The sequence below is a fragment of the Phoenix dactylifera genome, chromosome 13 (genome assembly GCF_051530095.1).
Source record: "Phoenix dactylifera cultivar Ajwa chromosome 13, Ajwa_hap1_PhDact_Kaust_v1.1, whole genome shotgun sequence".
In the NCBI taxonomy this organism is placed as follows: domain Eukaryota; kingdom Viridiplantae; phylum Streptophyta; class Magnoliopsida; order Arecales; family Arecaceae; genus Phoenix; species Phoenix dactylifera.
In genome coordinates, this window is record NC_143202.1 from 4,976,128 (window position 1) to 4,987,131 (window position 11,004).

The following is an 11,004-nucleotide window of genomic DNA, read 5'->3' on the forward strand; positions in this document are numbered from 1 at the left end:
AAACCCCTTCGTCTGTCATATGTCAAGATTTATTCGACTTAAATTCGAGAGCGGAGAACTCTTTCTCCACTGTGCAATCTGCCCCGGCCGAGGTCTTACGAACTCAGTCTTATAAATCACATAGGATCTCTCCTTATCTATCAAGGTCGATAGATTCCTTATAGGTGCATACCCTACTCCTACAGTGAACCTACTACAGCCAATCTATACTGCATGGACCCATATGGCTATAGACCATGTATTTGTGCAGTCAAACTACAATAACCTCAATGTGAGTAGCCGAAGCATCGCAGGTCAAAGGACTAGTCACACTACTGCAACATCAAGCAAGTCACTTACGAGTGGATAGACATCCAAGTGACTTCTTATGTTGGTCACGCTCAGTACCCTTGTTCTCTAACAAGCACCTGCACTATTACTTCAGTGTCGCCACACTGTGGACTCGAGTCTCGTCCATCCATAAGGAAAGCAATGTGTGCACTGATCGGATCGATTACCGTTCTTGTGATGATCCATTGATCAGGAGCATTCAGAAATTAATCACCAATGATGCATGGCTCAAATTCTTAACTCTTAAGAATACGCATCATCATCTTATTAATTCTTGGACGATTCATAGACACATAAATAATATGAAGATGCCTTTATTTATTCAATAATAAATAGTCAAGTACAAAATTATGTCCCTAGAATTAATAATGTGTCAGCCAAAATTGGCTTCTAGAGCATACATCTAACAATCTCCCACTTGCACTAAAGCCAATCAGTCATATATCTGAGTCCCATCTTCTCAAGGTGGGCTTCAGTCCTTTGTTGACTTAACTGCTTAGTGAACGGGTCTGCCACGTTGTCCGCGGAGTCTACTCTCTGCACCTCGACATACTTCTTCTCAACATAGTCGCGTATGAGGTGGAAGCGCCGCTCTATATGCTTGAACTTCTGATGAGACCTTGGTTCCTTAGCAAGAGCTATGGCACCATTATTATCGCAGTAGAGTGTTATGGCATCTGATGTCATTACATCCAATTCTGCAATGAATTTCTTGAACCAGAAGCCTTCCTTAGCAGCTTCAGAGGCGGCGATGTATTCAGCTTCCATAGTAGAGTCAGCAATGATCGGTTATTTAGAACTCTTCCAATTCACCGTACCACCATTGCACAAGAACACATATCCAGATGTTGACTTTCTATCATCGACACCAGTCATGAAGTCTGAATTTGTGTACTCTTCTACATTTAACTCTGATGATCCTCCAAAAATCAAGAATAAATCTTTAGTTCTTCTCAAGTACTTAAGAATATTCTTCACAGCTGTTTAGTGTTCTTCACCTAGATTCGACTGATATCTGCTTGTGACACTCACAGCAAGGGCTATATCAGGTCGTGTACATAGCATGGCATACATGAGGCTCCCTATTGCTGATGCATAGGGGATCTTGCTCATGCGTTGAATCTCTTCAGATGTGTTGGGGCACATCTTCTTGGAGAGATGAATTCCATGCCTTAGGGGTAAGAGACCCCTTTTAGAGTTTTCCATACTGAACCTTTTCAGCATTTCCTCTATGTACATCTTCTGTGATAGGCCAAGCATCCTTTTAGATCTATCTCTATAGACCTTTATTTCCAAAATATAGGATGCTTCTCCAAGGTCTTTCATGGAGAACTCTTTTGACAACCAGACCTTGACCGAGGTTAGCATGGGAATATCATTTCCTATTAGGAGGATGTCGTCCACGTACAGTACGAGAAAAACGACAGCACTCCCACTAACCTTTTTGTAAACACACGGTTCCTCTTCATTTTTGATGAAATCAAACGTTTTGATTGCGTCATCAAAACGAGTGTTCCAACTCCGAGATGCTTGCTTTAGTCCATAGATGGACCTTTGCAGCTTGCAGACCTTGTGATCTCCATCACTGGAAGTGAAACCCAAAGGCTGTTCCATATAGACATCTTCATCAAGATATCCATTCAGGAAAGCAGTTTTCACATCCATCTGCCAGATTTCATAATCATGAATTGCTGCAATGGCAAGCAATGTACGGATGGATTTTAGCATGGCTACAGATGAAAAGGTCTCTTGATAGTCAATGCCTTCGCGTTGACTGTACCCTTTCGCCACTAGCCTTGCTTTATAGGTCTCTACCTCTCTATCCGAACCTATCTTTCTTTTGTAGATCCATTTGCATTCAATAGGTACAATACCTTCTGGTGGATCTACTAAGGTCCAGACTTGGTTGGAATGCATGAAGTCTAACTCTGACTTCATAGCTTCCAACCATTTCTCAAAATCGATATCAGATATCGCCTCGTCATAGGTTTTGGGATCCTGTGTGTGATCCCTATCTCCCACTAGGAATATTTTCTCGGTATTCTCTTCTAGTATACCTAAGTATCTATCGGGAGGATGAGAGACCCTACTAGATCTGCGAGGTGGTTGAGGGACATCGTGTACTGGCTCTGTATGAATGGGTTCGATAGGATCCATGACTCGTTGCTTTTCAGAGACTTTCTCTTCAAGCTCAATTTTCCTCCCACTGCCTCTATCAAGGATAAACTGATCTTCCAAGAAGATGGCATGACGGCTCACAAACACATTGTGATCCTCTGAGACGTAAAAATTGTATCCCAATGACTCTTTAGGATATCCTATAAAACGAGCACTTATGGTCCTAGCCTCTAGCTTGTCCGCCTGTAGTCTTTTGACGTGGGCCGGACATCCCCAAATCTTGAGATGACCAAGACTTGGTTTCTTACCATGCCATATCTCATACGGTGTGGTAGGAACGGATTTAGAGGGAACTCTATTCAATAGATATTCTGCGGTAAGTAAGGCATCTCCCCAAAGAAACATAGGTAAATCAGTGAAGCTCATCATGGACCGGACCATATCCAATAGAGTCCGATTTCTCCTCTCTGACACCCCGTTGAGTTGAGGTGTACCCAGAGGTGTCCACTGTGAGACTATGCCGTTTTCTTTGAGATAGTTCCGAAATTCTCCACTAAGGTATTCTCCTCCTCGATTTGATCGAAGAGCCTTAAGAGGTTTTTCAGTTTGTTTTTCTACTTCATTTCTGAACTCTTTGAACTTTTCAAAAGATTCAAATTTGTGTCTCATAAGATACACATACCCATACCGTGAATAATCATCGGTAAAGGTAATGAAGTACGAATAACGTCCCCTGGCTAGCACATCGAATGGGCCACACACATCTATGTGTATCGGGTAAGTATTTCAGTGGTCCTCTCCCCATGTCCTACAAAGGGCAATCTAGCCATTTTTCCTTGAAGACAGGACTCGCAAACTGGATATGACTCGGAAGTCAATGAGCCGAGAAGCCCATCTTTATCCATTTTGTTCATTCTATCTTCTCCAATATGGCCAAGCCTGAGGTGCCACAAATATTTTTGGTTTATCTCATCCCTGGATCTATTGGATCCTTTGGCACTCACTTCTTGCTCAGACACATTTACAGATACATCCATATGCAAATGATAGAGACTGTCAATCATAAAACCACGTGCGACTATTTTATTTCTGAAATAAATAGAACAGCAGTCTTTGTCAAATGTAAAAACATGACCTTCCTGTGCTAGACATGAAACAGAAATCAAATTTTTGCTAGCAGCAGGTATATAATAGCAGTCTCTAAGTAATAAACTAAAATCAGACGGTAGTCGCAGATGGTAGGTGCCCACAGCCACAACAGCAACTTTTGCCCCATTGCCAACCCGAAGGGTTACCGCACCTTCCGCCAGCCTTCTATTTTTCTGTAGACCCTGCATAGTAGTGCACAAATGAGCACTAGAACCAGAATCTATAACCCAACTAGAAGTAGAAGAAACCATTAGATTAGTTTCAATTATGAGCAAGTCTATACCTTCTGAAGGTGTGTCACCTTTCTTGTTCTTCAGGCTCTCGAGGTATGAAGGACAGTTTCTCTTCCAGTGGCCGTCGACATTGCAATGGAAACATTTTTCTTTATCATTAGCCTTTTTTTTTTGAACTTCCTTATTTGGCTTCTTGTCTTTCTTCTGCTTCTTAGCAGGCTTCTTTTTCTTTCAAGTAGACTTTCTCTTGGAATCAGAAGTCAACTCAGCAGCAAGGACATTGCCCCTTGAACCTTTCAAGGCTCCCTCAGCAGTTACCAACATATTTATCAGTTCAGTCTTAGTGCATTCAATCTTATTCATGTGGTAGTTTACTATAAACTGTCCAAATGAATCAGGTAGGGATTGAAGGATCAGATCTACTTGCAATTCCTTGTGCATGTTCATACCGAGCTTCTCAAGCTCCTCTAGGTCCTTGATCATAGTCAGACCGTGATCATGGACAGACTGACCCTCGCGCATCTTTGCTTTGAAGAGCCTCTTGGACACTTCAAAACGAGCTGTGCGACTCTGCTCACCATACAACTCTTACAGGTGTGCCAGTATGTCCCTAGCGGTCTTCATATTCTCATGCTGGCATTGGAGTTCATTGGACATGGATGCCATGATATAGCACTTGACCCTAATGTCATCGTCTGTCCACTTTTCATGCATCGCACGCTGATCAGTAGTCGGACGTGCTAGTAATGTGGGGATGTCATTGTCGAGCACATAGCCTATTTTCTCGCAACTCAGAACAATTTTGAGATTTCTAAGCCAGTCTTTGTAATTGGTACCAGTCAATCGGTTGGTCTCAAGAATACGGGTCAAAGGGTTTGAGGCTGACATTATGATCTGCAGAGAGTAAAGATTCTAGTTAGACTTTTGTACTTGATTCTTAATCTGTTCTAAGGACTTTTAGAACAAATGTACCTCCCACTATTTTCTCGAATTCCTCACACTCTCCTAGTAGGAAAATGGAAATCCTACACGACTAGAGTTTCTAGTAGTTACTGCGGTCTCACCAATCTACATGGCACCTCACCTAACAGTTATTGGTGACACATAAATGGATAAGTGTACAACTCTTGTACAATGCTTCTCAAGCATGTTGCAGCGTAACTTAGTCTCTAAGCCATGAAGACCTCACCTAACAGTTATTGGTCCCATTTCTTAGTTAAATCAGACCCACCGTATAACCGTAGAAATAAAGTCGTCATTGGGTCCTCACCTAACAGTTATTGGTGCCCAACCCCACCTTTACTGTCACGACCCCCGCCCCGTTTCCGGCGGGCCGCCGCGACGGTCCTAGGGTGCGGGTAGGCATAAGGCCACCAGCCACCACGTAGAACCCTACTACCTATTAATCATCAATAAATTCTGAAAATTTTGGCATGATGCATGCACAAAATGATCACCTTTCCTATGGTGACCTGTCAGGATTATCTCATTACATACAACAACGCTACCTGTCAGAGCAGCAATCACATAACCTGTCACATAACGAACCTGGACAATATATATCAATACATCATCACAAGCATATAACTCAACTGTATAAAAATCTGGTTCCCATTCTATCCATGGTCAAACCCATATCCACAACAGGATCTATGACTGTAACTATACACTAAATACAACAGAAGGTTTATAATACACCAAAAGGGAATAAACCTCTATCTACATTATACTATACTATGGAGCGGCACAGCTAGCAGGCAATCTCTAACCCTGCTCCTCTCTATACAATACCTGCCCTGCAATCAAAAATATCAAACTGGGAAGTGAGTATATGAATACTCAGTGAGTGGAGTAGAGAGTACTATGCACATGAGACAGAATATAATCATAGCTCGAGATGAAATCTCAAGATCAATAACAAGATGAACATGAACTCAACATAGAGAATATGGAGTAAGTCATCAATATCACCACAATCAATATCAACTCATCTGAAGCATATATGAAATAATCAAGTAAACATATATGCTACTCATGAATATGCTCAATAGATCATAATGCTGGAACATACAAATCAGGTGTCAATATGCTGAAATCATCACTAGACAGCTGTCGGGAGGTGGGTTTTTCGCCCCAGACGAACCAGCAACGACTCCCTACTGTCCCATGCATATGCAGGATAAGACACCATATCGATAATGTAAATGCTAGACAGCTGTCAGGAGGTGGGTTTTACGCCCCAGGCGAACCAGCAACAACTCCCTACTGTCACATGTATATGCAGGATAAGACACCACACTAATCATGTAAATGCTGGCCAGTATCCAGAACAGAAATCCATCTCACATCTACATACTAAACGGCACCTCGCGGGAATTCTACATCCGCGGAAAGCCATACTGCACCTCGCGGGGTCTTACTATGCCCGGCGGCAAGCAGAATATAAGTCGTAGGACCGGCCGATCCTACGCCTAGGGCCGTGTCCCCCCTAGGAAGGGACTGGGCTCCGCCCACCCAGAAGGCTACTATGTTCACAAAGGCCGATGTTCAACCCCATCGACTATAGGTGTCCTGCAAATACTGCCAAGCCATGCATAAATGCCATAATGCACCCTCCCAATACTCTACTAAAAAGGAGCATAATCAAGACTACCACTCACTCGGCCACGACCCAATTATAACTAACATCAGGGTTGGGAGTGAGGAATCACGGGAGTACAATGCAACTCAATATACCATGAGAAGGGCTCTACAAGTCTTTAAAATAGAGGAAATGAAATCAATTTACAAAAGAAGTCATTTCACAATTCAGATCCAATTTAATTACTCATAAAGGAGTATAATCAAGCTACGACTCACAAGTCTTTAAAATAGAGGAAATGAAATCAATTTACAAAAGAAATCATTTCATAATTCGGAATCAATTTAATTACTCATCAACCCCTCGTAATTCCTCTCAATGTTCCCTCAAATGCATGTACAGAATAATCAAGCATGGAGAATCAAGATTATAGAGGAATCTACTACAATATCAATCAATATGCTCAAGTGGAATCAATTCACACTTGGCGACATTCATGAAAATGAATTAAGGATGCTCATGGTGCAAAGTACATGACTCCCACTCACCTGTCAATCCGGCACAACCCTGATACGCCTCCAAAAATCTACAGCAGGCAGTGGGGAACTTCTTCCTCTTGTTCCCTAGCTTCTTGCCCAACTGTGACATGCATTTATAATACATTTAGTCCTGTATCAAGGGTCATAATCTACGTGCCAATTATAACATGGAGAAATTTAATTGATTCAACTCTCCCGTTCCCTAAATCTTTTCTTTTCTTTCTTCTTTTTCTTTTTAATTAATTAACTCACCATTTATGTGTATTAGGGACTCCCTTGCACGAGTACAAGGTCTCCCTTAGCCTAATCTAGGCTTAATACCCTATTATGGCATGAAATCCCTTATTTTCCACCCGGATGAACAGTAACCCGAACTGATAGTGGGTTACTTCATCCCGGTTTTGATCCACTTCCAGGACTCCAAATTTGATGAAATTTTTACCTAACATTCTACACTCATAGAGGATTCCAAAGAGATAACATGCATCATCATCGGAGGCCGTTTGACCCCCTAAATAATTTGCCGAAGTTGGGACTTCGACACAGTTTTTCCGTAGTGCCGGAAAAATTTGTTAAAATCCGATTCTTCCTCTTTTAACCACCTCTACAACCCTTATCCGACCCCTCTAGACTATATCCACCCTTTGTATAGCCTAATGTCATCAAAAGACTAGATAGAGACGGATATTTACCTTTTTCTTCTTGTGAAACTTGAGTCCTTGCGTAGAAGGGAAGGAGATCTACACTTTTCCCTTCAGCTGGCAGCGCAACCGGAGCTTCCTTGCACCTCGAATCCCCTCCCTCTTTCTTCTTCTTCTTCTTCTTTTTCTTCTTCTTCTCTTTTTCCCTCTCTCTGTGTTTCCACGCCTGAGACCTCCTCTCCCTCTCTGTCTCAATTCCCTCTTCTCAGCCAACCCACCGCCAGACAACCCCCATTTAAGTCAAATCAAAGCACTATTCACCTTTGTTTAATATTATTAAATTCCCATTTTGCCCCTAACACTTCAACATATCTACAACTATGCCATTATCTTTTGATTCCTTCCAATTTTACCCCTCATATCAATTTTAAATGACTATTCTATCCTTTTTTATATAAAAAAAAAATATTTTGGGGTTATTACATCCTCCCCCCCTTATATAAAATTCGTCCTCGAATTTAAAAGAGTAAATTACCTGATTACTCAAAGAGGTGAGGGTATTTGCTCTTCATACTTTGCTCCGACTCCCAAGTGCATTCTTCAACATTGTGCCGGTGCCATTGGACCTTTACCATACATATTTCCTTATTTCTCAGCTTCCTGATCTGAGTATCAAGAATAGCGACAGGAAGTTCTTCATAAGAAAGATCTTCTTCTACTGTAACTTCCTGCACTGATAGCACATGAGATGGATCCGGCACATACTTCCGGAGCATAGATATGTGGAATACTGGATGCACATGGCTGAGGTTTGGAGGCAGTGCTAATCTGTAAGATACATTGCCAACTTTATCTAATATTTCAAAGGGGCCAATGTATCTGGGACTAAGCTTGCCCCTCTTTCCAAACCTCATTACCCCTTTCATAGGAGAGATCTTTAGGAACACGTGATCCCCCGTGCCAAACTGCACATCTCTCCTTCTGACATCTGAGTAGCTCTTCTGCCTACTGAACACTGTCCTCAACTTTTCCTGTATCATTGGCACTTTTTCTGATGTCTCTCTGATCAAATCTGGTCCTTCTAGGTGCTTCTCTCCAATCTCAGACCAGCACAAGGGAGATCTACATTTCCTCCCATAAAGTGCCTCGTAAGGTGCCATACCAATAGTGGAGTGATAGCTATTATTATATGCAAACTCTACTAAAGGTAAGTATCTGTCCCATCTACCTCTGAAATCCAGTACACACATTCTGAGCATATCCTCGAGGGTCTGAATGGTCCTCTCCGATTGCCCATCTGTTTGAGGGTGAAATGCTGTACTGAAATCAAGCTGAGTTCCTAATGCCTCATGGAGTTTCTGCCAAAATCTAGAGGTAAACTGTGAACCTCTATCTGATATAATAGAAACTGGCACTCCATGCAGAGATACTATTTTATTCACATATATTTCGGCATACTGAGCTACTGAATATGTGGTTTTCACCGGTAGAAAATGGGCTGATTTTGTCAATCTATCCACAATCACCCAGATGGAATCATATCCTTTTTGTGTTCTGGGCAGCCCGACCACAAAATCCATAGTTATTCTTTCCCATTTCCACTCGGGCAAAGGTAACTCTTGCAAAAGCCCTGTTGGCTTCTGATGTTCAAATTTTACTTGTTGACAAGTCAAACAAGAAGCCACATATTTGGCCACATCCCTTTTTAATCCGTTCCACCAATATATGCCTTTGATATCATGATACATTTTGGTGGAACCAGGATGAATGCTATAGGGAGTATTGTGTGCTTCATGCATAATCCTCTGTCTCAGATTTTCCACATTTGGCACACATAGCCTACTGCCACACCTCAACATTCCATCTACAATCTGAAACCTTTCTGACTGTCCTGATTGCACTTCTCCTTTCAGTTTCACAAGGATTGGATCTAAATCCTGTGAAACTTTGATTTCATCTATCAACCTCGGTTTCACCTGAAACTGTGCAATCAAAGGACGAACCTCTAATACCTCAAAAGATAGTCCCTGAGCAAATAAATCTGCCAGATCTCTGACTATCTCTCTCCTCTGGCCGGAGATGTGAGATAAACTGCCCATTGATTTCCGGCTCAATGCATCTGCTACAACATTAGCCTTGCCCGGATGATACAGGATTTGGCAGTCATAATCCTTCAACAGTTCTATCCATCTTCTCTGTCTGAGATTCAAATCTCTTTGCTGCTGAATGTACTGGAGGCTTTTATGATCAGTATATATTTCACATTTCTCACCATATAAATAATGCCTCCATATCTTTAATGCAAATATGACAGCAGCCATTTCCAAGTCATGAGTGGGATAGTTTACTTCATGCTTTCTTAGCTGTCTGGATGCATATGCAATCACCTTGCCATTCTGCATCAACACACATCCCAATCCCACTTTAGAAGCATCACAGTAGACTACAAACCCGCCTGTATCTGTGGGTAGAGTCAAAACTGGAGCTGATGTGAGGCAATCTTTCAGCTTCTGAAAGCTCTGTTCACAAGAATCTGTCCAAGTGAACTTAACCTGCTTCCGAGTCAGCTTTGTTAATGGGGTAGCTATTTTTGAAAAGTCCTTTACAAACTTCCTATAGTACCCAGCCAGACCCAGAAAACTCCTGATTTCTGTTACATTTGTTGGTCTCGGCCAATCCATAACTGCCTCAATCTTCTTGGGATCCACCCTGATTCCTTCCTTACATATTATGTGTCCCAAGAATCCAACTTCTTGTAGCCAGAACTCACATTTGGTAAGTTTGGCATACAGTTCATGTTCTCTCAAGGTTTGTAGTGCTATCCTCAAATGCTCTTCATGATCAGCCTGACTCTTAGAATATATGAGGATATCATCTATAAAGACTATCACAAATCTGTCAAGATAGGGTTTAAAGACCCTATTCATCAAATCCATGAATGCTGCTGGGGCATTTGTCAGCCCAAATGGAAGCACTAGAAACTCATAGTGCCCATATCTCGTTCTGAATGCAGTCTTCAATATATCTTCCTTTCTGATTTTTAACTGATGATACCCAGACTGCAGATCAATCTTCGAGAAGTACTCAGCCCCTTGTAATTGATCAAACAGGTCATCTATCCTGGGGAGTGGGTATCTATTTTTGATGGTCACTTTATTCAGCTGTCTATAATCTATACATAATCTCAGCGACCCATCCTTCTTCTTCACAAACAGAACTGGGGCACCCCATGGTGATGTACTGGGCCTAACAAACCCCTTGTCTAGCAGATCCTGCAACTGCACCTTCAACTCCCTCAGCTCTGTAGGTGCCATACGATAGGGAGCAATCGATATAGGGTTTGTACCAGGAAGAAGTTCAATACTGAACTCAATTTCTCTATCAAGTGGCAATCCTGGTAATTCCCTTGGAAA